At 39.5% G+C, this 27,170-nt stretch overlaps 1 long non-coding RNA gene across 1 annotated transcript in view; it reads left to right on the top strand.

Annotated features, from left to right (window-relative positions):
* Positions 1 to 21,171, top strand: part of LOC103557260 (uncharacterized) — a 59,627-nt gene extending 38,456 nt beyond the window's left edge. Inside the window, exons 3-5 of the long non-coding RNA XR_011528054.1 lie at positions 16,409 to 16,543; positions 18,469 to 18,573; positions 20,938 to 21,171. This is a non-coding gene — a long non-coding RNA (uncharacterized lncRNA). The remainder of the gene's footprint in view (positions 1 to 16,408; positions 16,544 to 18,468; positions 18,574 to 20,937) is intronic.
* The last annotated feature ends 5,999 nt before the right edge of the window (positions 21,172 to 27,170 follow it).

Genomic DNA, 27,170 nt, shown 5'->3' with positions numbered 1-27,170 from the left:
TAAACCAAATAATACTGGATCCCAAGTTTTCTGCCCTATTATGCCTGATTTGTGGTGAGGTATTCCATTCATACAGCACTCTTAGTTGTAATAGTTATAACCTGACCCAGCAAAGTAAAAACCAATTCTCAGCAGAGTAAAAACTTTCCTGAAACATTTCATGCCATTATACCGTTATTAGAGCTAGTGACAGGGAAACCTGAGCAGCTCACTGAGATTTATTCCTTGCCCCTGGAACAAACATTTGAAACATTTAAATTTCAAAGTTGAAAGAGAATTAAAAATCCTTAGTCAGCACCCTCATTTTGTACACCGAAAAGTGATATCCAGACATGTAAAGGGCTGATCTAAGATGACATGCATTCATTCATTTATTAATTCACTTAAAAATTCAAGATTCTTTCTAAAAACATTTATTAAGTGCTTACCATACACTTGTCACTGAAGATATAAAATGAGAAAGAACTAAGAATCATTGAACTGTGTACTTAAAACAGGTGTGTGTTATAGTATGTAAATTATCTCTCAGATAAAGTTGTTAAAAAGTGGATAAGATCCAGTCCTTTCCATCAAGGAAATGACAGTGTAATGAAGTGTAAGAAAGGCATAAACAATTACAATGAAATGTGAACATGCTCTAACAGACCCATATGCTTAACCACTTAACACTGGAGAGCCCTGGGGCTCAGGCTCAGACCTATTATGCTTTCTCTCTACAACCACTCCCTTCACATCTCATTCAGTGTCATGGCTTTAAATATCAATTGTATGCTGATGACTCCAAAATTTTTATCTCCAGCAGATGTCAGTCCCAAACTCCAGACTCATACACTCAACTGACAACCTGACATCTCTCCTTTAAAGGCTAATTAGCATCTCAAACTCAACACATCCAAAACCAAATTCCTAATCTTCCCTCCAAATCTGCTCCTTCCACAACCCTCATCATCTCAATTCATTACCAAATTTGTCTTTCCAGTTGCTCAGGCCAAACATCTTGAAGTCATTTTCAACTTGTTTTTTTTTCTCATTTGATCCATCACAAAATCCTATTGGCTCTACCCTCAACATATATCCAGAATCTGAACACTTCTTACCACCTCCCCGTCTGCAATTCTGGTCCAAGCCACCATTTTCTCTCATCTGGTTTATTGCCTTGTCCTCCAACAGTCCTTATTCTATAAATCAAAGGAAGCTTTAAGACTGTAACTCATGTCAAGTCAGTTCTCTAATCAAATCCTCCAACGGCTTCTCATTTCACTAATAGTAAAAGCCAATGTCCTCACAATGGCCTCCACGATCCAATAAAATCTGGGTCCCCCTCTCCACTTTATTATCCTTCTGATCTACTCTCTAATACTGCTCTTTCTGCTCACTCTGTTCCATCTGATGCCGGCCCTGATATCAGTTCCCCTAAATTAGACCCAGCATATGTGGGGTTAAAACCAAAGCACTCTTTCTCTGCTTATTCCCTGGCTCCCAAATCCACTATCTGCTGTGAAGACAAACAGCCAAGGACAACCACCTGGATTCCTTATCTCCTCTTCCTCCCAGCAAGCAGCATCCCAAGGCCAAATGCAGGCTGATAGGAAAGCTCAGACCACTGACTCTCCCCACCTCTCTATAAGCAGCCACATTCCTGACAAACTTTTAAAACCCCTCGCCTCCCCTCTTTCGTGGAGATGGGAGGAAATGAGACAAATTTGAGGGTTCATTCTCATCTCCCAGCTGATATCACCCAAAATAAAAACCCTTTCCTTGCTGTAAGCCTGGCATTCCAGTTTTTATTTGGCCCCTGTTGTCTGGTGGGCAAACAGCCTATGTTTGTAGGCAGTAAGACATCTGTATGGGGTTCCTTGCTGTTCCTCAATATTATTGGCAAGCTCCTACTTCAGGGTCTTTGCACTTGCTATTCTCTCTACCCGGAACTCTCTTCAGCAGATAGACTCATTGCTTACTCCCTCACTTCCTTCAAGTCTTTGCTCACCTGTTGCCTTCCCACTGAATTCTCCTCTGATTACCCAATTTCAATTTGTAAGCATATCCCTCATCCACACACTCCCTCCCCAGGCACTCCGTAGTACACCTCCCACTCTTTTTCCTCCATAAACACTTAGCACCTTAAATATAGTACATAAATAAATTTACTTATTTGGTTCATTGTCTGTTTGTCCCCATTAGGCCAAAAGCCCTCAGAAGGTTTTGTTGTTCACCAGTTTTCCCAGCATCTACAACAGGCATTCAATAATACATTTGAATAAGTGAATCAATGTGCCTAGTACTCTTAGAGAAGGAAATGAGTGCGTTTGCTTCTGTGACTAGTCCATGTTTGTTTGTTTAGGCGGTGTAGCTAAGATAGGGGGAAAGTTTGATGGCTGTTAGGGAAGAGTTAATTGTAGAAGTGACAGTTAAACTTAGTTGTGAAAGGTGGTCAGCAATTTTCCACACAGAGCAGAGAGTGAAGGGCATTCCAGGTAGAAGGAATAGCTTGAGCAAGAGCAGAATATTTTGCAAAAGCATGGCATGGTGATAAAAGCCAAAGAGTTGAGTATACACACGGAAGGGTGGAGAAGGGAGGAGAAGGGAAAGTGAATTGGTGGGTCGAGAGAGGCGGTCTAGAGGGCTAGTCAGAGCCAGCCATGAAAGATGGAGGCAGATTAGACCCTGGTCTCCCAGTGTCTTGTCCACTGCTTTACAAAGCCTCCCTTTTCTGTCTAAAACTTATTTATCCTTTAGGTGTTGTAGGATGATACCTTTACAACCTACGTTTTACTTTATAAATAAATATGCATTCATGATCCCAGAGTGTGAGACTTAAGGCAGGAGATTATAAAAATATGCACATTTTAAAATTCAAAAAGCTGAAAGGGTTTATATTTTTTAATTGATTACAGATTTTTGATTACTACTCAAATCCAAAATCGAAATTCCCAAAGAAATGATAGCTGGTGCCCAGTGCAAGCCTATTTTCATCATCAGTTTACAGTTCAAGCTATGTAGGAGAAAAATGCCAATGATGTAACACACAGAGGGCTGTGGAAACAGATGTAAATTTAAGTGGATTGAAAGATATCCTCCAAATTTTTTGGCAGTTGTTAAACTGACTTGATTGATGTTATATAAATTATTATATATTTGAATTGTTAAATCAAGCAATGAGGAGTAGAAAATTTTAGTAAACTGATCATGAACTATAATATTGTATTTTCATTCTTAAAAGTGATATTTCTTGTTTTTCAATTCTCCTTAATTTGATTTGTAAAGCTAAAGATCTTGTACCTTTTTATTAACTTCATCAGAGTCAAATATCAAATATTAAAAACAGGCAATGAACAGAACAATTACACATTCATTCATTCAACAACTATTTGAGAGCCTACTATGAGCAAGGAAAGTAATTTGGTTTTGGATTCCAAATGACACAAAAGCAAGTAGCTATTTCTCTTTTCTTAAAATAACCATGAGGAATACATTGATCTATAGTGTGGAGAATAACTATCCAAATGAATCTGTAAATTTACAGTCTTGTTTGATTGAGATGAAACAGTTGTGAGAATCCCCCAAAGGTCCCATGGAAATCATATCTTTTCCACTGACTTGTATGTTCAAAAACTGACTACACCTTTGTTAGAAGTTATATCTGCCTGTATTTGCCTTCAAACAGAGATGTCTCCAAGATTTCTTATGTTGGCACGAACTCAGCCTGCATCCAGCACTTGGGAGCCTGATACTATGATAAGACCCATTTTTTACTTATAAACATATATATATCCATAGTATCTTATGTTTATTTACTTTTTTGACATCTTTTTCTTTCAGTTTTACTGAGATATAATTGACATACACCAGTGTGTAAGTTTAAGGTGTGCTGCGTAATGACTACTTACATATATTGTGAAATGATTGCCACAATAAGTTTAGTTAACGTCTCATATAGATACATCATCGCATACAGATACAAAAAAAAGAAAAAGAAAAGAAAAAAATGCTTTTTTCCTTGTGATGAGAACTCTTAGGATTTACTCTCTTAACAACTTTCAAATACGCTATACAGCAGTATTAACTATAAGTCATCATGTTATACATTACATCCCTAGTGCTTATTTATATTATAACTGGAAAATTGTACCTTTTGACCACCTTCATCCAATCCGCCCCCCCCATCCCGTTTCTGGTAACCAAAAATCTGACCTCTTTTTCTATGAGTCTTTTTGGATTCGACATATAAGTGGGCTCATACAGTATTTGTCTCTGCCTGACATATTTCACTTAGCATAATGCCCTGAAGGTCCATCCATGTTGTCACAAATGGTGGATTTCTTTCTTTTTATGGCTTAATAATATTCTTTTGTATATATATATATATATATATACACCACACTTCTTTATCCATTCCTCTGTCAGTGGACACTTAGGTTGCTTCCATGTCTTGGCTATTGTAGATAATGCTGCAGTAAACACGGGGGTGCAGATATCTCTTCAACACAGTGTTTTCATTGTCTTCGGATATATTCCCAGAAGTAGAATTTCTGAATTATATGGTAGCTGTATTCATAATATTTTTAAATTGCATTCTTTGCAATATGGAGAAAGAGTCAACAGACGTTCTGTCCCTTTGACCTAGCAATCCTACTCCCGGGAACTGATCCAAAAGAATGAATCCACAGAAGCAAAAATCTAGACGCGCAATGATTTTTATTATACAGCTATCTTAAACAGCCAAAACCTGGAAACAACCTGAGTTTCTACAACAGGAAAGTGACTTAGAAAAGCATAGTGCATCAACATGATGTCATGTTATGTGATGATTAAAAGTCAGAACCGTGAAACTGCAGAAATGTCAAAAATATCTTCAAAAAACCTTAAGTTAAAAGACAGTATTTTTTAAATGGCATTTCCATTGTGATTATAAATATGGAAAAACAGATGAACATGTGGAGGACTAGAAGATGAAATGGAAAAATGAAAACAATTGCATTCAGTTGGAAGAATTAGGAGTTTGTTTTACTTCTTATAAAAATGTCTCAAGTTTTGTTTTACGTCAACTTTTCAGTTGAAGATTGACAGGATACCATAAGGATATATCCACATAAATCACAAATAAAAGCTGAGTTTTTATAGAGTTGACCCTTCTGTGTTCTCTGTGAGCTTCCTACTGTGGCTCTCTCTGTGGTGTCATTTTACCATAGTTTTCCACCATGCAGAGCTGTTGCCAATATACACATGTTGAGCCCCACCTCAAAGTGACCGAATCTGAACCTCTGCAAGTTGGACCTGGGCATAGGTATTTTAAATCCCCCTCCCACCCCAGGTAATTCTGAGATGCAGCTAGATTCAGAACCACTAACGTCACCATGCCAGAGAACCAGTGGCCTTAAACATGGCCTTTTTAACATTAAAAAATAAATTTAAAACTTCATTTTAAAGAAAAAACAAATTAAAGTCAATATTCAGGTGACTATTTTCAATTTTGATTCCCTGGGATGGATGAAAATGTGGCAAATATGTTCACACTACTCCAACCCGAGGCATGCTGTCATGCTGTCCCCAGAGCACACCAAATGAAAGGAGGAAGATCCTAGAGACGGTAGATGAGCCCAACCCAGACCACATCCTCAAGGCACGTCCCCTACGGCCATGTGATCTTGCAGGAGGCTGCTGGAGGTTCTCTGGGATTTCCCAGAAGGCAAATATTTCTTTCTTCGTTAAACTTGTATATGGTGTTCAAAGGGCTCTAGGGAGTCCAAGAAGTTTTATTTTGATTTCTATCAGTTTTCAGACACTCAGCTGCTCCCTGCAGGCACGTAAAACTCTGCTGCCTCTGGCATCCCCTACAGCATCCTTAGTGGAGAGATTTCCGGAGGCACAGGAGGAACAGAGCCGGCCTAAATGGTCCTCTCAATTCTGGCCTGATGAGACCTCTCCATCTGCTTCTTTCTCCAAAATGAACACCTTATAATCCAGTCTCTTGTTGACCAGTGGTCTTTTCCTTTTCCCTTTAATTTGTAAGTTTCATAAAAGGGGCATTGTTAGGGCGGTCGGGTGGCGAAGCGATTAAGTGCACACGTCCCGCTTATTGGCGGCCTGGGGTTCACCAATTCAGATCCCGGGTGCAGACATGGCACCGCTCATCAAGCCATGCTGTGGCAGGAGTCCCACAAATAAAGTGGAGGAAGATGGGCACAGATGTTACTTCAGGGCCAGCCCTCCTCAGCAAAAAGAGGAGGATTGTCAGCAGATGAAAAAAAGGCGGGGGAGGCATTGTCTCAGAATGTTAGAATTGGAAGGAACTCGCCCCAATTCTTATATTTTTAAGTTGAGAAAACCAAGGCCCAAAGATGATAAATGATTTACCCAAGATCACGTACTTGATCAGGCAAAGCTGCTTCACCACCTCAAAGTCCATTCTTCTTTTCATTATTATTAGGAAATTCATACATTCTACCCACAGTCTGTATGGCACGTGCTTTAAGTTGTTCTAATATTGAGGATGAGTGGCAGTGATTCATCCGCACCCTCTTGTCCAGCCACCCTGTGACAGGTGACACATATCTGAGATATCCGCAGTGATTTACTGAAAGCATTCAGACTGGGTCATGCTGGGAGGGAAGCTCAGGAGACACTGAACCTTTGAAATCAGCCTTGTTAACAACACACCTACTTAAGAGCAGGTGGTCTTTGAGTATAAAAGGAGAAGCAAGATTTATTTATAACCCTAACCTAATCTAGACTGCACGTCAAACCACTCACCACAAAATACCCAGTGGGAATTAAATAAGTGTACACAGGGTCTGTCTACACGTTATCAATCAGCTACATTTCTATATCCAGGCAGTTGCCAAAATATGAATGAGAGATAGTCTACATTACTTGAAAGAATTTAATATTTGGAATCCTGTATCCACTTTTGTTAAAGAAAAGATTATGGAACGTTATTCATAAAAGCCTACTTAGCCCCATCTTGCTGGATTTGCACTGATGCTGTGGAGTGAATTGTGTCCCCCTAAATTCCTATATTGCAGCCCTTACCCCCACGTGACTGTCTTGGCTTTGAAGAGGTGATTAAGGTTAAATGAGGTCATCAGGGTGGGGCCCTGATCCCATAGAACTGGCTTATAGGAAGAGGAAGACACCAGAGCTCGCTCTCTGCCATGTGAGGACACCGCGAGAAGGCAGCCATCTGCAAGCCAGGAAGAGGCTTTCACCAGAACGTGACCATGCCGGCCCCCGATCTTGGACTTGCAGCCTCCAGAACTGTAAGAAAATAAGTGTCTGTTGCATACGCCACCAGCCAACGGTATTTTGTTATGGCAGCCAGAGCAGACTAAGACGCTAACCTCCAAGAACCATGTGGATTCTGTGGACGTAGTGTTTCAGGCTTCAAAGCATGGACACAGGAACACCAGGTGCTCCCTGCCCTGGCTGCCACATGTCCAGCTTTAGGGGCAGGTCCAGAATCAATAACAATAATGTAAGTTCTGTCAGCTTTGGCAGCTACTCATATGCAAGGTATTCAGAAATTAGGCACTTTCATATATAAACTGAAAGCACAACGGCACACCAATGTACGCATGACCCCATTCAACAGATATTTGTTGAGTACCAACTATGTGTCAGGCACATATGTGCTGGGGATACAGTAGTAAACTGAACAGACGAAAGTCCGTGTCCTCAGAGAGTCAATCCTCTCTTGGGGAAGACAGATTATAAATGAAATAAGCAAGTAAAATATATGATATACTAGACAGTGATAAGTGTTAAGGAATAAAATAAGGCTGCAATGGGGCTAGGGAATAGGCAGTGCTTTTCAATGGAGAGGTCAGGGCAAGAAGGGGGCAGTAGAGTAAAGACCTGAGAGAGATAAGGGAGAGAGCCATGGGTATATCAGCAAAAGAACATTCTGGAATGGCAGAAAGGCAAAGGGCCTGTGGTGCATGAGAAAAACACCAAGAAGGGCAGTATGACAAGGCAGAGATAAAGCGAGGTGGGAGAGATGGAAGTGGTACAGATCATGCAGAGTTTGTAGACCATTCTATTGACTGCCGTCTACTCTGAGCAGAGCAGCTGCACGATCTGCTTTACATTTTAACAAAATCTCTCAGGCTGCCGTGTTGGCGGTGCTGCTGTGGAGTAAAAGCATGGAATACATGCTATTTCGGTTTCCGGTGGCTGCTGTAACCAATTACCACAAGCCGGTAGCCTAAAACAAAAGTAATTTATTCTCTCACGTTTCTGGAGACTAGAAGTCTGAAATCAAGACGTCAGCAGGTTGGCTTCTTCTGGAGCCTCTGAGGGAAAATCTGTTCCATGCCACTCTCCTGGCTTCTGGTGGTTGTGGCAATCCTTGGCTCTCCTTGGCTTGTAGCTACCTCACTCCAACCTCTGCATCCGTCTTCCTATGGCCTTTTTTCCCATGTGTGTGTTTCTGTGTCTTTGTGTCTGAATCTCCCTCTCCTTTTTCTTATAAAGACACCAGTTGTTGGATTTAAGGCCTACCCTAATCCAGTGTGACTTCATCTTAACCAATTACGTCTGCAAAGACCCTATTTCCGAATAAAGTCACATTGACAGGTTCCAGATGGACATGAATTTGGGGGGATACTATACAACTCACTACACACACCTACCACTAAAATATTGCATTTAGGTTCATAATCTGAAAAAAGTACTTTGTTTTTTTAATCAATAGTAGATTTAGGTCCGTTTCTGCAGTTTATGGGAAGGAAAACACCATGTGAAATGAGAGCTGATCCCTCAGCAAGATGGAAGCAGCTGAAAACAAAGTATCAATAAGAAGGCCAAAATCCATATCTGAGGGGCTAATCTGGTTTTTTTTCCCCAAAGTAATAGTGAACTTTGATTACAAAGTAATAGTGAACATATTTTTTCCAAAGAATACGTGAACATATACATTCGATTAGAGAACAAAAAAGGCATTTCCACAAAACGACTTTCAGTGAGGATGGTTTTAGCCCTGACTCTTGGAATGAGTGGCCAGGCAGTCCAGCAGGTCTGTGCTCAGGGCCTCTGCCCAGTAGAAACGTAAGGTAAGTGCTGCCAATCCTCTCCTGGTTACTTTTTAAAAGGGAACGCGTTTGGGCTCCATGAAACAAAAATGTAAGATAATTTCAACCTTGACAAATAATAATGATCAAATAAACACAAAATAATAATCAAACAAATTCTTAAACCATCACATCTCTTCCCCAGACTCACCCATCTGCTACTCCCCTCCATGTGCCTTCTAGGCCTGGTTCACCAAAGTCCAGGAAGAAATCCCAGGAGAGAAGGTCAACAAGGAGCACGTGGTGCCCTGCCACCTTGACCAGCCGGGTTTGCTGTGGCCAGCCATGCTCCTCAAATGACATTGTCTTAATACATTTTTATATGACTGTGTCCCCTCAGAATAAAGTCACAGAACACTTTTGGAGAAGATATGGAGCACATGAGGCTGCTTTGCAACCATGAGCTAGTGATGTCTGGAGATGATGAGGATGCTCTGCACCCCTCTCTGTCTGTCTGTTCCTCTCTCATGTCTCTCTCTGTCTCTTACACACACACACACACTTTAGTGCATTCCCTCTTCAAAAATCACACCCTACTCTGCTGGTCTAGCTGTTCCTCTTTTCCATACCCTCTCCGCACAAACGCACATTTCACCCCCCAGCGCCTAGCCTTACTGAGGGCCTGCACCTCCAGCCTGCCCTTCTACCTGAAGGCCGCCCACCTGATACCCAAGCATATCCCTGCCCGTTCCTGTTCAATGTGGCGTATAGAGTTTTAGCTGGGTCACACATGAAATCAAGATGCCTGCCACACAGCTCTATGCGCAATTCAGGACATGTTGAGAGGGAGACAACCCCCTGAATCCTCGACGTGCAGGGCCAGGGGAGAACAGCAGCACAGACGCCTTCGCCTCTCCTCCCCTTAGACAAACCCTCTCCCATGCCCATATTTTTGGCATTTCGATGGTAAGTCTAGACTAAAGCATAGAACAAGTGTGAAAACCCAACTATATAGAAAGGTAACTATTTTCATTGGAAAAAATTATTTTGCATACCATTTCATTAAGGTTCAGCCTCTTTGCCTTTCTTTATGGTTTCCTGCTTTTTCATTTAAATGGTAGCATATTAAATACACTTTTCTACACTTTGATTTTTAATATATCTTTATTGATGTATATTTTACATATCATAAGATTCACCCAGTTCAAGTGTACAATCCAATGATTCTTTTTAGTAAATTATCAAGTTGTGCAACCATAACCATACATCAGTTTTCAATTGTTTCCATCACGCTTGACAAGATCCCTCATGTCCATTTACAGTTAACCCTCCCCACCTACCCCCCAGCCCCAGGCAGCCTCATTTGCCTCCCGATTAGCAACTATGATAAAATAATTCTTGGTGTTATCATCCTAGTCTAAACCGACTTGGCCAGATTCCTTTACATCGCAGGAACCAGGCATTTTCACAGTGGCTGTCTTTTTGGTCCAAGATCAAGAGAGGTGGATTGGTGAAGCTGAAGGCTGGGGAAGGCGAGAAGGAGGTTGTGTGGCACATTGAGTTGTACTTGAACCCAGAGGCCCCTTTGCCCACAAACCATACCACACTGACTACCTTCTAAACCAGCTCTGCCAAGAACAACTTTTTAAAAGAGTTTTAAAGTTTTTTAGAACTTTAAACTTTTATTTCCTGTGAAAACAAAATTCACAGGAAAAATGACTATATACTTCAGTCTTAAACATTCTTTAATTTTAAAAATGTAATATTTTTAAAAAATTCTAGATTATTATGACTTAAAGTATTTTTCCTAACTAAAAACCAAAAGTTAAGATAAAATAAGACATCACCATGCTCAGGTACACATGGAAATGCCTGTCACTGACCATTTGGAGGTATTTTTTAAAAAAAGAAAAGTCAAAGCAAACACAGGAATCAAGAACCACAGAACTCAAATGAAGACTCCAACAAGGATGTTTTGAAGATTTATGGTGGATCACAAAATGAAAAGAAATAGAATTTGATTTAAAACAAAAACAAATAGCTATTGCTGCCTGTACTTTCCTCTATGCTCTATGAGAGTAGGAACACAGCAGTTCTCCAATTAATATTTGCCTATAGAATGAATGAATATAGATTATTATAGATGAACCTCAAGTTAATCACAAACCAGAAACCTATAATAAACACACAAAAAAATTAAGAGAAAGGAACACAAACATAATACTAAAGAAAGCCATCAAATCATAAGGGAAGAGAGCAAGAGAAGAAGAAAGGAACAGAAAAGAACTGCTAAAACACCCAGAAAAAAAGTAAAAAAAAAAAAGGCAATAAGTACATACTTATCAGTAGGTACTTTAAATGTCAATGGACTAAACTTTCCAATCAAAAGACATAGGGTGGCTGATTGGATAAAAAAAAAACAAGACCCATGTATATGCTGCATACAAGAGACACACTTCAGACCTGATGACACTCACAAACTGAAAGTGAAGGGATGGAAAAAGATACGCCATGTAAATGACAAAGAAAAGAAAGTTGGGGTAGATACTTATATCAGACAAAATAGACTTTAAAATAAAAACTGTAACAAGAAAGAAGGGCACTACATAAATATAAAGGGGACATTCCAATAAGAGGATATAACACTTTAAATATCTATGCACTCAACATAGGAGCACCTAAATATATAAAGCAATTATAAAAGGAGAAATAGACAGTGACACAATAATAGTAGCGGGCCTTAACGCTCGACTTACATCGATAGGTAGATCATCCAAACAGAAGATCAATAAGGAAACATTGGCCTTAAATGACACATTAGACCAGATGGACTTAGTAGATATATAGAGAACATTCCATCCATAAACTGCAGAATACACGTTCTTTTTGAATGCACCTGGAACATTCTCCAGGATAAATCACATATTAGGCCACAAAACAAGTCTCAATAAATTTAAGAAGCCTGAAATAATATCAAGTATCTTTTCTGACTACAGTGGTATGAAACTAGGAATCGACTATAGGAAGAAAACTGGAAAAGCCACAAATATGTGGAGATTAAGCAAAATGCTACTTAGCAACTATTGGGTCAACAAAGAAATCAAAGGAGAAATCAAAAAATGCCTGGAAGACAAATGAAAATGAAACTACAACCTGCCAAAATTTATGGGATACAACAAAAGTGGTTCAAAGAGGAAAGTTTAGGGGCCAGCCTGGTGGCACAGTGGTTAAGCTTGCACGTTCTGCTTTGGTAGCCCAGGGTTTGCCAGTTCAGATCCCAGGTGTGGACATGGCACCACTTGGCAAGCCATGCTGTGGCAGGCGTCCCACATATAAAGTAGCGGAAGATGGACACGGATTTTAGCTCAGGGCCAGGCTTCCTCAGCAAAAAGAGGAGGATTGGCAGCAGATGTTAGCTCAGGGCTAATCTTCCTCAAAAAAAAAAAGAGGGAAGTTTATAGCAATACAAGCCTACCTCAACAAACAAGAAAAATCTCAAATAAACAATCTAACAGTGTTCCTAATGGAACTGGAAAAAGACGAACAAATGAAACCCAAAGTCAGTAGAAAGAAGGTAATAATAAAAATTAGAGCAGAAATAAATGAAATAGAGGCTAAAAACACAATAGAAAAAATCAGTGAAACTAAGAGCTGGTTCTTTGAAAAGATAAACAAAATTGACAAACCTTTAGACAGACTCACCAAGAAAAAAAGAAAGGTGGCTCAAATAAAGAAAATCAGAAATGAAAGAGGAGAAATTACAATGGACACCCCAGAAATACAAAACATTATAAGAGAACACTACAAAAAGGTGTACACAAACAAATTGGATAATCTAGAAGAAACAGATAAATTCTTAGAATCATATAACCTTCCAAAATTGAATCAAGAAGAAATAGAGAATTTGAATAGATCAATCACCAGTAAGGAGATCAAAACAGAATTCAAAAACCTCCCCCAAAATAAGTTCAGGACCTGATGGCTTTCCTGGTGAATTCTACCAAGCCTTCAAAGAAGACTTAATACCTATCCTTCTCAAAATCTTCCAAAAAAGTGAAGAGGAGAAGAAGCTTCCTAACTCATTCTATGAAGTCAACATTACCCTGATACCAACACCAGACAAGGACAACACAAAAAAAGAAAATTACAGGCCAATATCACTGATGAACATTGATGGAAAAATCCTCAACAAAACAGTAGCAAATGGAAATACAACAATACATTAAAAATATCATACATCATAATCAAGTGGGATTTACTTCAGGGATGCAGGGATGGTTCAACATCTGCAAATCAATCAACATGATACCTCACATTAACAAAATGAAGAATAAAAATCACATGATCATCTCAGTAGATGCAGAGAAAGCATCTGACAAGATGCAGCATCCATTTATGATAAAACCTCTGAATAAAATGGATATAGAAGGAAAGTACCTCAACATAATAAAGGCCATATATGACAAACCCACAGCTAATCTCATTCTGAATGGAGAAAAACCAAAAGCTATCCCTCTAAAAACAGGAACCAGACAAGGAAGCCCATTTTCACCACTCTTACTTAACATAGTACTGGAAGTCTTAGCCAGAGCAATCAGGCAAGAAAAAGAAATAAAAGGGATCCAAATTGGAAAGGAAGAAGTGAAACTGTCACTATTTGCAGATGGCATGATTTTATATATAGAAAATCCTAAAGATTCCACCAAAAAACTTTTAGAAATAGTAAATGAATATGATAAAGTTGCAGGATACAAAAATCAACATACCAAAATCAGTTGCATTTCTATACACTAACAACAAAGTAGCAGAAAGATAAATTAAGAATACAATCCCATTTACAATTGCAGCAAGAAGCATAAAATACCTGGGAGTAAATTTAACCACAGAGGTGAAAGACCTGTACACCCAAAACTATAAAACGTTGTTGAAAGAAATTGAAAAAGACACAAAGAAATGTAAACGTATTTCGTGTTCTTGGATTGGAAGAATTAACATAGTTAAAATGTGCATACTTCCTAAAGCAGTCTACAGATTCAGTGCAATCCCTATCAAAGTTCCAACAACATTTTTCACAGAAATAGAACAAAGGATCCTAAAATTTATATGGAACAACAAAAGACCTGAATGACAAAAGAAAACCTGAGAAAAAAGAACAAAGCTGGAGACATCACACTCTTTGATTTCAAAATATGCTACAAAGCTATAGTAATCAAAACAGCATGGTACTGGCAAAAAACAGGCAACACAGATCAGTGAAACAAAATGAACAGCCCAGAAATAAACCCACACATGTGTGGACAGCTAATTTTCTGACATGGGAGCCAAGAACATGCAATAGAGAAAGGAGAATCTCTTCAATAAATGGTGTTGGGAAAACCAGATAGCCACATGCAAAAGAATGAAAGCAGACCATTATCTTACACCATACACAAAAATTAACTCAAAATGGATTAAAGACTTGAATGTAAGACCTGAAACCATAAAAATTCTAGAAGAAAACTAGGTAGTGACCCTTTGACATCAGTCTTGGCAGCTTATTTTCAAGTACGATGTCTGACTAGGCAAGGGAAACAACAGAAAAAATAAACAAATGGGACTACATCAAAATAAAAAGCTTCTGAACAGCAAAGGGGAAACCATCAACAAAATGAGAAGACAACTAAACAATTGGGAGAAGAAATTTGCAAACCATATATCTGATAAGGGGTTAATATCCAAAATATATAAAGAATTCATGCATCTCAACAACAAAAAAACAATTAACCCAATTAAAAAATGGGCAAAAGATCAGAACAGACATTTTTCCAAAGAATATATACAGATGGCCAACAGGCACATGAAAAGGTGTTCAACACCACTAATTATTATGGAAATACAAAGCAAAACTACAATGAGATATCACCTCACGCCAACCAGAATGGTTATAATTGACAAGACAAGAAATAACAAGTACTGGAGAGGATGTGGAGAAAAGGGAACTCTCATACACTGCTGGTGGGAATGCAAACTCGTGCAGTCACTATGGAAAACAGCATGGAGGTTCCTCAAAAAATTAAGAGTAGAACTACCATACGATCCAGCTATTCCACTGATGGGTATTTATCCAAAGAACGTGAAAACACAAATGCATAAAGATAGATGCACCCGTATTTTCATTGTGGCATTATTCACAATAGCCAAGACTGGGAAACAACTGAAGTGCCGGTCAAGGGACAAATGGATAAAGAAGATGTGGTATATATACACGATAGAATACTACTCAGTCATAAAAAAAGACGAAGTCTTGCAGTTTGCAACAACATGGATGGAGCTTCAGGGTAGTTTGCTAAGTGAAATATGTCAGAGAGAGAAAGTAAAATGCCATATGATCTCACTCATAAATAGAAGATAAAAATAACAGCAACAAACAAACATACAGATACAGAGATTAGTGGTGGTTACCAGAGGGGAAGCGGGGAGAGAGGAGAGTGAAAGGGGTGATTGGGCACATGTGTATGGTGATGGATGGTAATTAGTCTTTGGGTAGTGAACATGATATAATCTACTCAGAACTGAAATATAAATGATGTACGTCTGAAATTTATATAATATTATGAACCAATGTTACCTCAATAATAAAAAAAGAATGAATGAATGAATGAATGAGGGCCTATTATGTTCTAAGCACTATGCTAGAAATTGAGGATCAAAAATGACAAAGGCCCTGATGTCAAGAAATCCAAGTACAGGGGCCAGCCCCAGGGCTGAGTGGTTAAGTTCGTGCACTTGGCTTCTTTGGCCCAGTGTTTTGCCGGTTCGGATCCTGGGCGCGGACATGGCACTGCTCATCAAGCCATGCTGAGGCGGTGTCCCACATGCCACAACTAGAAGGACCCACAACTAAAAATATACAACTATGTACTGGGGGGCTCTGGGGAGTAAAAGGAATAATAAAATCTTTAAAAAAAAAAAAAAGAAATCCAAGTACAATGGAGAAACAGACATATAAATAAATAATGTCTATATATTATGATAATCAATAGAAGTAATTTCAAGGTATAGAGATAGCCCCAAAAGGTCAGTACTTAATAGGGGTTGGGGGGGACGATTAGGGAAATTTTGTATATGCTCATATTCTCCAGGAAAGCAGTGTCAAAGAAGGATTATTCTAGGCAAAGGAAATGGCATATGCAAAGCAAAGAGGTAATTGTACGTAACCAGAGCATTAAGTGTATAACGTGGCCGTAGAGCACAGAGCAAAGGTGAATGAAGTTCTGGGTGCAGTCAGATGTCAGAAGCAAGAAACAGTTTGATGGTCAAGTTCAAGGCGGTTGGTGCGAAGCAAGAACCTAGCACAAAACAAAGGACAGGCTAGATAGTATGAGCATTAAGTGCGGACTAAGAGAACAGACTTCTTGTCCTAGTTTCTGTGCAGAAGCTCGGTGCTGAGGACGTAGGAGACCAGCAGTAGCAGAAGCCATAGCTTGGATGGAATGAGGTGGCACATGGAATTGTACGCAAATCCTGTGGGGAGGGACATGTACCAGATACAAGTCAAGGTATGTAAATGTTCTTCAAATATGAGGTAAATATTCTGAGGATAGAGGATAGTAGATGGGTAAATGTGGACTTGGATGAATTTAAGCAGCATCCCCCAAACGACTAGAGAAACAAATACAAAGAAACAGTGGGTATCACGACTGTTGGGGGGGCTGGGTCAGGATAAATTAGCACCCTGTCACATGTGTACACAGTGGTCTTTGCAGATAAAACACACTTCTCTCCCTCTTGAAGAAGTCAACTATAATGACTAGAGGCCAAAAAGAGCAAGAAACCAGTGCTCTTTGGGACACACTGGAAAAACTCTAACTCTGAATAGGGAGAGAGCAGCTTCTAGTCCTAAACTTATGACATGTTGTTTGACCCTATACAGAGGTCCTTTGGCTAGATGGGATGTGGTCCATATGCTCCCATTCAGGGTTCTTGAAAACCCATTTCACAGTATTGGCTAGGATTCAATGCTATGGACAGTAGTTGAGAATTGCGCAGACCAGAGCACCATGAGATATTGAGTCATTGCTTTACACTATCAAAAGTCATGTAAAATGCTGGTCATTAACACACAGTTTAAGGGGATACCTTTCTTTCAAGTGGAGAATCCGGTATGACTTGGGTTAGGGTACAGAGGTTAGGACTTGGACATTGGACTATGACCCTTAGCAGTGGGGTACCAGAAAAAGGAAACAATCTCTGACTTGGGCAATAGTGAACTTGGGGAGAAAGGGATAGTCTGAGGTATCAGATTCGAAGGGGTGGAGAGAGCAAGAACCAGAATACAATAGAAGTGGAGAATGGGAAAAGTCCCTGAGACTGTGGTAGGCAGAGGAAGGAGTCTGTTATAGAGAACTGTGGTCTGGTCCAAACACAGCTTGAGGCTATTTAAGATGCTCTTGATTGATGCTCTCACCCTCCACTCAAAAAAAAGCCAGAAGGTTTTCACTACATATTTGAGGCTTGGAAAGCAAAAAGACTTTTCTAAACCATTTTAAAAGAACTCACTAGAAAGATCTGGAGAATGATATCAGAAAACTTTTAATTTGTTTTGGGGAAAAAACAGTACAAAGCAAATTATATGTTTCTATGCAACATAGTTCTAATTCCAGAGAGTAACTTCATTGTCAACAAATCGTTTGTGATTTTTATAAAGTTTCAATTTAATAAACCCCTCTGGAATTATTACTCTCTATATAGTAATAATATATAATTATATTATTATAATTTATATAATTATATATTATATTAATGTTTATCAATATACATTAATACAGAATATAAGTTATATATTATAATATATTATAATTATAAAATATATATAAATATGTATAAATATATAAATAAAACATAATTATAAAATAATTTTAGGCTCGGCCCAGTGGCACAGCGGTTAAGTTCACACATTCTGCTTCGGCGGCCAGGGGTTTTCAGGTTCGGATCCTGGGTGTGGACATGGCACCATTTGGTAAGCCATGCTGTGGTCGGCGTCCCACATATAAAGCAGAGGAAGATGGGCATGGATGTTAGCTCAGGGCCAGTCTTCCTAGCAAAAAAGAGGAGGATTGGCAGCAGATGTCAGCTCAAAGCTAATCTTCCTCAAAATAATAATAATTTAAAAAATATATACATGTAATTATAATATATTAATATATCTAATAATATATACATACCTGGCCAAGATGGGCCATATATTTGAGTCGAGATCTAGATTTCCAGAGTAGTCAAAGCCAAATAAACAGTCCCCTTGCAAAAAAGGTTTCTCGTTTATTTTTAAAGGGTTCTCTTTGGGGACGAAGGTCAGGATCCGGATATGCCCTGTTCATCTATATAACACCATAATACCTTGTAGACAAGATAATCACTTCTTGTTGTCTGTGAGATAACAAATCACAAATAGTTCTGTTTTTATATGGACACACTGCTAATAAAGGAAAGACACTGGGGACTAGAGTGAAGGCAACCCAATCTGGACACATGAATGTCGCATTCGAGAAAAGGAAAACAGGAAAACGTGGAATGAGACCTCATTACAAGGGTAAGGTGGTTTGGGGAGATGGGGTGAGGGTATTTGCCTTATTTCGGCATTGCTAGAGCACCCACTAGCAATGGTATTCCAGTTCTGGAATTCCACTGGTTCTGGAATTCCAGCAAAGATCCCTCGAGGTCATCGTGTACTCCCCGACCCCAGATGCTGCTTGGGAGGGCACGCTGGAGACCAGGCACCGCCTTTTCTTTGCATCATTAATTGTTTAGCAAACTATTCATGAAAGCAAAAAATTATAAAATTCTATGAAAATTATCTTGAGCTCTGACTTAATGTATCCAAATAAATATATTTATTTTTTGCTATATATATATAAAATTCTTAAAAATTAAATCTCAGCTGAAGCTTCAACTAGTTGATTCTTTGCATTTTGACAAGTTGTGATTCAAATATAAGAGACAGCTTCTCGCTTCATACCACTAACCCTGAGACAGCCAAGGCCGCCCCCTTGGTGAGAGCTTCTAGGTGGCTCTTTTAGGCCCATAACTGAGACAAGATGTCCTGCCCCCAGGAAAAGGGGCACTGCCACACTTTGGTGCATCTGCCCTTTTAGAATGTTCCCCAAACGTTAACAGCTGCAGCGGGACCTGCCAAGTGATGCTTTAGCGACACAAAAAGCCTTTCATTACAGTTCTCAATGCTATTTGTGATGTTTGGATTCTTCTGTTGTTACTGTTATTCTCGAAGGTTGCTTCTTGTTTGGAGTACTAGTTAAAACTTGGGGATATCTTCTCCGTAGATCAAAGCTATTTTGTGCACACGCACAGAGGCACAGAGTATGAGAATACCTGTTTGTATTCAACACAAACCCACATGTTTAATAAGTGACATACAATGTCTTACATTTTAGTGTTACAGCCTTCTGACTTTGTCTTCATCTTGCTTTAAATATGAAGATTCTCTTTGATCCTATTTCTTAACGAAAAAAGAAATTATTAGGGAGATAAAAAGTTCAGCGTTTTTAAGTGTGTGCTGCAAGGATATTGACTTATTCACTTGGTACCCCTTGGTGACACAAATGAAAAAGGACATCGAGCTAAGTTAGAAGTTAGCAGGGTTTTCCTGCTTTGGCTTCTGTGCAATTAATTAGGACAACAGGGAGGCCTTCATCAACGTTGTATCTGCGGGCTTACCTCATGTTCTTTTATCTTAACATACCATGTTGGTTTCTAATTGCTTTTTCTGCCCCCCAATCATGTAGGTTAACAGCCAGTCAAAAAGCAAAGATGTTTTAATGCACTTAACGTGATAAACCACATTCCTAGTTTCAAAATATATAGCTTTAATCCAGGGAAAAACATGTCATTATATAAGTTACCTTCTTTGAACCACAGTTAATACTATAATTAATTTCTTTGATTTTTATCTGTCAATAAATATTATTGAGTTTGATAGCGTTTTAGCAATATGCTACATGTTATGCTTCTTTTGAGCCTGATATAAATCAGGGATTTGTCAACAAGGGTCTTGTTAACCAGTGGGAGAAATCAAGTGGACATATGTGAACGCACCATTATCAAGCTAGTGTTCGGTATCGTGGTGGAGGCTGTAACACGTTCTTATGCAGCACTGTGGCTCTCACTTCTCCAGCTACTGGGAGTGACGTGACCCAAAGCCTGCAGGGAAGTCCCTCTTGAATTGCCCTCAGCCAAAGACTGCTGTCCCCCCTAGGGTCATGCTCCCCCACTGAGAGCAGCCTGCATCCCATGACTGCATGATTAGGAAGAAGTACTAGAGACCCCAGGCCCTTGCCTTGAGGCAGGGCAACTCAGAAGAGCCTTTTCAGCTCCAGAGCACCCTGTGGGAACACTTGAACTTTGTTGCAATTACATCACTCCTTCTGCCCAACCCTATCTCCTCTACTCCTCCACAGGGATAGACCCCCAGGGCACTTCCCAATATATTTCCTGCATGCAAATCTGTCTCAGAGTCTGATTTCATTATATCAAATACTGATCCATTTATACAGTATTTATCAAATACTGATATAAGGAAATCAAGAGACCCAGGTCTGGTCTTGCTCCTGCCACCATGGGAAGTCACTTCTCAGCTTCCTTTAAAAGGTGGGACTAGATCTCTAAAGTAATATATCTCTAAAAGTCTGAGATGACTGTCACAGCACACGCTTCATCTTGATTCCTCTTCTAAAAATTATAACTAGTATCAACTGAAAAGAATGTGGAATCAAAACTCAATGACTTGGAATCGGTTTCCTAATTCAATTACTAAATTGTTTGGCAGCACAAAATAGATTTTCCCCTAAATATCCATTTGACAAAAGAAGATGCTATTGTAAATCATCACTATTCTGAGTTTAACGCAATAGCTCTCAGCTCCTTTCTTTTCTCTGCCCAGGTTTACAGAAGCACACGTAGATGCGCTCAGATATCTGCTCTCCATCTGAAACCACATTGGTGACTGTACAGAGGGTTGGGAGAATCCATCTGGAATCAGAAATTTCAGAATCAAACAATACTGTGTTAGTGTTCTGAAATGGTGAATTTTAAAAGGAAAAGAAGACTTTAAAACAATTTAATAAAGATAACATGGAAAGAATCGTAACCAATTTATTAAATGAAATATATCCAACTAATTGTGATATATGACTCCACTACTTAAAGTCTCAAGTCCTTTGTGTCTTGTTTTATCCTCTTGGATTACTTTTTTGATGTAGATCTTGTTAAAGTCATTGCATACTTGCATTACCTCTATCCTTTTAGGTAGGTGCCTTAAGAGAAAAACTCACAGCATCATTTCCTGCCACTAGCTCCAGGGCATTCTTCATCCTACGACAGAGTTTTTTTTAATAAATTCACTTTGTCTCTCTGTTTTCCCCTTCCATTCTCGTTTTACGCATGCTGCTTTTTGGTCCTTCCCTCTGGTATACACTTTGTCCTGCATCTTTTCTATAATCGCATAATTTGTGCCACATTTGACTACTGTTTACTGTGATTGCTTCAACTCCTTTCTGCCTGCTGACGCCATGGCTTGCCTGAGTGCTGCTGAAGTCACTCTTCCAAGTGCCATCTCAGCATGCAGGCTGCCTTCTCCCAGGGGGGTGTAAGGTGTGGTAAGGCGTGGGGAGGTGTTCTGAGGTGAGGTGTGGTATGGTGAGTTATAGTGAGGTGTGGTGAGCTGTGGTGAGGTGTGAGGAGTGTTAGAGATGAGGTGTGGTATGGTGAGTGTGGTGTGATGGGAAGGTGAGGTAAGATGTGGTATGGTGAGGTGTGGTTCTGTTTTTTCTAAACTGACTCCATGCACAGAGAGAAGAACTATAACCTCCTCTGGAAAACCTATGACTGTCCCAAAAGGCCTCGCTTTCTGGCAATACTGTCTGGTTGCCAGTTGACTCAGGAAAGCAAACACATTCTCTGTATAATTTGTCTCCCTGACATAGGAAAGTGGCTGGGATCACCTACCATCTGACCTCCAGTCAGTTGCGGCAAACTACCATGTTAGCAGCACTTTGCTTTTCTTCTGCTACTACCCTGGAGGTATGTGCAGACTTTTATCAAAAGATTTTGGAGGAGATATTTGGAGAAGAAGTTTTTCTACCATATTATCCCTTGAATAAAACTGCTACATGAAAAGAAAGTAAAGAAACACTTGAAAACTTACATCAATCTCTGCATATTTCCCCAAGTTTATCTCCCACCCCAAGAAGTCCCCTCATTCACACTTTACCACCTGCTTTACTCATTTTCCACCACCCTTACTCTCAATCCTATCCAATGTTAAATTTGTTCGCAAAGAGAACAAAATTAGTTTTCAAGATGGTAGAAGACATATTTAATTTTTTAGAAGATTTTATTTTTTTAAAGGAGTTTTAGGTTCACAGCAAAATTTTGAGGAAAGTACAGAGATTTCCTATATGCCGTCTCTCCCCACACATGCATAGCCTCCTCCAACATCAACATCCCCCACCAGAGGGGTACATTTCTTACAACTGATGAACCTACATCAACACATTATAATCATCCAAAGTCCATAGTTTACATTAGGGTTCCCCTTCTTGGTGCTGTACGTTCCATGGGTTTGGACAAATGTATAACGACATATATCCATCGTTATAATATCATACCAAGTTTTTCACTGGCCAAAAAATCCTCTGTGCTCTGTCTGTTCATCCTTTCCCCTCCCCCTCCCCCAGCCCTTGGCAACAAATGATCATTTCACTGTCTCCATAGTTTTGCCTTTTCCAAAACGTCACATAATTGGAATCATACAGAATGTAACTTTCTAAGATTGGCTTCTTTCACTTACTAATACACACTTAGGATTCCTCCATGTCTTTTCCTGGTTTGATAGCTCATTTCTTTTTAGCACTGAATAATAGTCTATTGTCTAGATGTACCACAGTTTATTTATCCATTCACCTACTAAAAACATCTTGGTTGCTTCCAAGTCTTGACAATTACAAATCAAGCTGCTATAAACATCCATGTTCAGGTTTTTGTGTGGAAATAAATTTTCAACTCCTTTGGGTAAAATACCAAGGAGCTGGATTACCGGATTGTATGGTAAGAGTATGCCAATTTTTGTAAGAAACTGCCAAACTGTCTTTCAAAGTAATTGTACCATTTTGCATTCCCACCAGCAATGTATAAGAGTTTCTGTTGCTCCACATTTTTGCCAGCATTTGGTGTCATCAGTGTTTGGATTGTGGCTGTTCTAATAGGTATATAGTGGTATCTCACTGTTGTTTTAATTTGCATTACATTCAATTTTTTAATTATGAGTCCTACTAGCTTCTCTATAGATATGTTTTAATTTGCAAAATAAAAATAATAGTTTAAAAGGATGTCTAACATCATCGAATAAAAGGTGATATTTGATGGTTGAAAGCCTAACTCAACAGTAGAACAGTAGATATTTATTAAGTGTTTAACCATAAAACATCCATCAAGAACTTTGGCATCTGGATCTTAGGCTTTGTCTTCATTTCAAGGCCTGTCATTGACCTAGGCAGTTTCCCTGTCAATATAGTTGACCTACTCAGCACCCTAGCCTCATAGAGCAGCTAAGAGTATCAAGTGAGTCAAATTTATATTCAAATCTACCTCTACTCCTGTTAGCTGTAGGACCTTAGACAATTGTCTCCCTCATCTAGAGCCTTTAAAGCCTTATGGCTTCAGTGCCTGGGTCAATCCAGTCATAACTCCAGCCCCATCTTCCTTGCCCCTGTAACCAAGCAATCAGCACATCCAATGCAGATTAGCACAACCGTAAATTTATGACCTCCAACCACAGAGAGATCCTTCACAACGCTGTGCAGTCATCCTTTGTGTCTTTAAATAGCCACCTCCACCCTAAATTTCTAAATGGTGCTTCCAAACTTTTACCACTCTCCTCATGACCCCTCCCTACAAATCGTCATCAGATGGAAATTCCCTCAATCTCTTGCCCTCCCTCTACCCAACTATAGACTTTATCCACCGCACCTCCCCTCCTGCCATCTCACTTGAGAGGGTGTTCCACCACTTGATTGAAGCTACTTTGGATACCAACCTTTCTTATTTCCTTTGATGCTTTAGTCTTTTCATTTATCCATTCTATGCTGTATCCTCTATCCCTCCCCCTCTATGGCTTTCTTTCCTTAGCCTATTATCATGCTCAAGCTTTTCCTCTTTTAGGAGAAAACATGCCTTCTATCTTCTACACAAACATTCCCTCTTTCCCTTCACAGACAACCTTCTTCAAAGATCAGTCTACGAAACCATCACTGCTTCTTTACTACCCTCCCATTCACTACTTTACCCACTTCACTCTGGCTTCCATCTCCACTCAAACAGTGAAGGCTGAAGGCAAAGGTGACATCCATATTACCCAATCCAATATGGAATTCTTAGACTTTGATGTACATGATGTCTCTGTGTCATTAACCACTGACCATACCTCCTTCTTAAGTCCCCTCTTCTTCCTTGGCACCTGTGACATCACTTTCTCCTGGCTCCCCACCTACCTTTGATGATTTCTTCTTAGTCTTCTCTTTCAAACCCTTTTGAAATTCTTATGTTCTCTAGGGCTCTAGCTTTTGTTTTGTTTTGGTTTGGTTTTTTCGCTTGAGGAAGATTTGCCCTGAGCTGACATCTATGCCATTCTTCTTCTGCTTTGTACGTGGGTCACTGCCACAGCATGGCTGCCAACAAGTCGTGTAGGTCCACACTTGGCAGCTGAACCAGGCCACCAAAGCAGAGCATGCTGAACTTAACCACTAGATCACGGTGCCAGCCCCGACAGGCTCTATCTTTACCCTTCCTCTCTAGTTCATTTACACTTTCCCTTGGTGAGTCCATGCAATCCATTGCTCCAACTTCCACCTATGATCTGATGATTCCCTAAGATATCTGCCAGGAGAGCCCAGACATCCCAGAGCTCTTTGAGTCCTAGGACAGTAACTTCCTTATGGACATTTCCGCTTGATAATCACACAGACATATCAAATTCCACATGTCCTAATTCAAAGTCTTCCTCTTCCTCCCATACCTGCTCCTCCTGGGCTCTTGTCTTGGATGATACCATGATCCACCCAACCACACAAGCTAGAAATCTGAGTATCATCCCTAGCTTCTTATTCAAATCTTCCCCTTTTAACTTCTACTCTCAATTAGTAAAATCCTATCATGTCTATTTTTTAAATCTCTTGAATCTGTCTCTTTCTCCTCAGACCCTCAGCTACTGCTCCATCATCTCCAAAATGGACTGGTCTCCCTGACTCCATCTTTGTCTCTTTCCAATCTGTCCTTCATAAGGCTGCCAGCTGCCACCTTTCCTTATTAAGGGAACTTTCTAAATAGCATAGCAATCCTCAGCTTAGAGTCCTTAAGTGAGAGGAATATGGCCACAGGGTACTAAAAATATGTAAATTTATTTTAATTAATCTATTTTTAATCTATAATTTTTATATTAAATTTATAATTTAAAAATATCAGGACAAGTTTGGTAGAGGCATGTGAACCTCCTCTTTCTCAGAACCAGGCAAGTTAAGATGGCGTTCAAGATCTTAGTCTTTCATAGTTCTCAGTTGCCACTTTGGTGAAATACGCACTAAATACCTATGAAATTCAATGCTCAAATCAAACAATAAAAAATATGTTTATTTCATTTATACAAAATTTTAAAGGTTTTCTATACAAAAAAAAGGAATCAGTTTGTCAGCACTTAAGACAGTATCCAATTCCCTCTTAATTCTCTGAGATCCAATGTGAGAGCAGCTGGTTTTATATCTGGAATGCCTGGGAAATACTAAGTGAAGGGGGCAACAGCAGATTTTGTATTGATTTGTTTTTGATTCTTTGTATCTAAGTGGAAATTCTTTTTCATTGTTCCCCCCAATTTTGGGTCTATGGAAAAGAGGAAAATGGAAGCAGAAGGACATAAATCCATGCTTGTGCTATATATATTTTTTTCTTTCTTTTTTAAAAATTAGGGTATTATTGACATACAACATTATATTAATTTTAGATGTGCAACATAATGATTCTATATTTGTATACATTGCAAAATGGTCACCACAATAAGTCTAGCTAACATCCATCACCACACATAGTTACAAATTTTTTTCTTGTAATGAGAGCTTTTAAGATCTACTTTCCTAGCAACTTTCACATATACAACACAGCATTATTAACTCTATAGTTACCATGCCTGTATCTTTAATGAGTATAGTTTTATAACGCACTTTGACATCTGACGCCACTATTATCGCCTATTTAATTTGTTTTTTTTTTTTAAAGATTGGCACCTGGGCTAACAACTGTTGCCAATCTTTTTTTTTTTTTTTCTGCTTTTATCTCCCCAAACTCCCCCCCGTACACAGCTGTATATCTTAGTTGCAGGTTCTCCTAGTTGTGGGATGTGGGACGCCACCTCAATGTGGCCTGACGCACAGTGCCGTCTTCGCGCCCAGGATCCGAACCCTGGGCCGACGCAGCGGAGCGCACGAACTTAACCACTCAGCCACGGAGCCAGCCCCTCACCTATTTAATTTTTAAAAGACCATATTATCTTTAATTTTAACCCTAACCTTTTTTTCTTCTCCTCAAAATCCCCTAGTACCTAGTTGTGTTCCTAGTTGTAGGGCCTCCTGGTTGTGTTATGTGGGATGCCACCTCAGCACGGTTTGAGGAGCCGTGCTAGGTCTGCGCCCAGAATCCAAAGCAACAAAACCCTGGGCCGCTGAAACGGAGCATGCCAACTTAACCACTCGGCCATGGGGCCGGACCTAACCCTACACTTGCTTTTCAAAATGGCCATTATTCTTACATGTTTATGCCAAATAATTAAGTCTCACGTCAATATAGAGAAAAGAGATGCAGGGTGAATGAATAATTAGAGTTTCTTTTTATTTCATTTTCCAAAATTAAGACTGAGAAAGTATTTAAAAATTCTTGAATGGCCAACTATAGAGGTTACGACTGACTCTGGAAGCCAAGACTTTCCAGCTTTGAATTCCAGCTCCACCACCTGCAACCTGGGTAAGCTTGAACAGGTTTCTTGACTCCACTGTGCCCTCAACAGTAACATTAGGATAATATTATAACACCTCCTTACAGGCTGGTTGTTAAAACGGAAAGAGTGAATGCATA

The sequence above is a fragment of the Equus przewalskii genome, chromosome 16 (assembly GCF_037783145.1).
Source record: "Equus przewalskii isolate Varuska chromosome 16, EquPr2, whole genome shotgun sequence".
Classification (NCBI taxonomy): Eukaryota; Metazoa; Chordata; class Mammalia; order Perissodactyla; family Equidae; genus Equus; species Equus przewalskii.
This window is presented reverse-complemented; position numbering and strand designations above follow the sequence as displayed.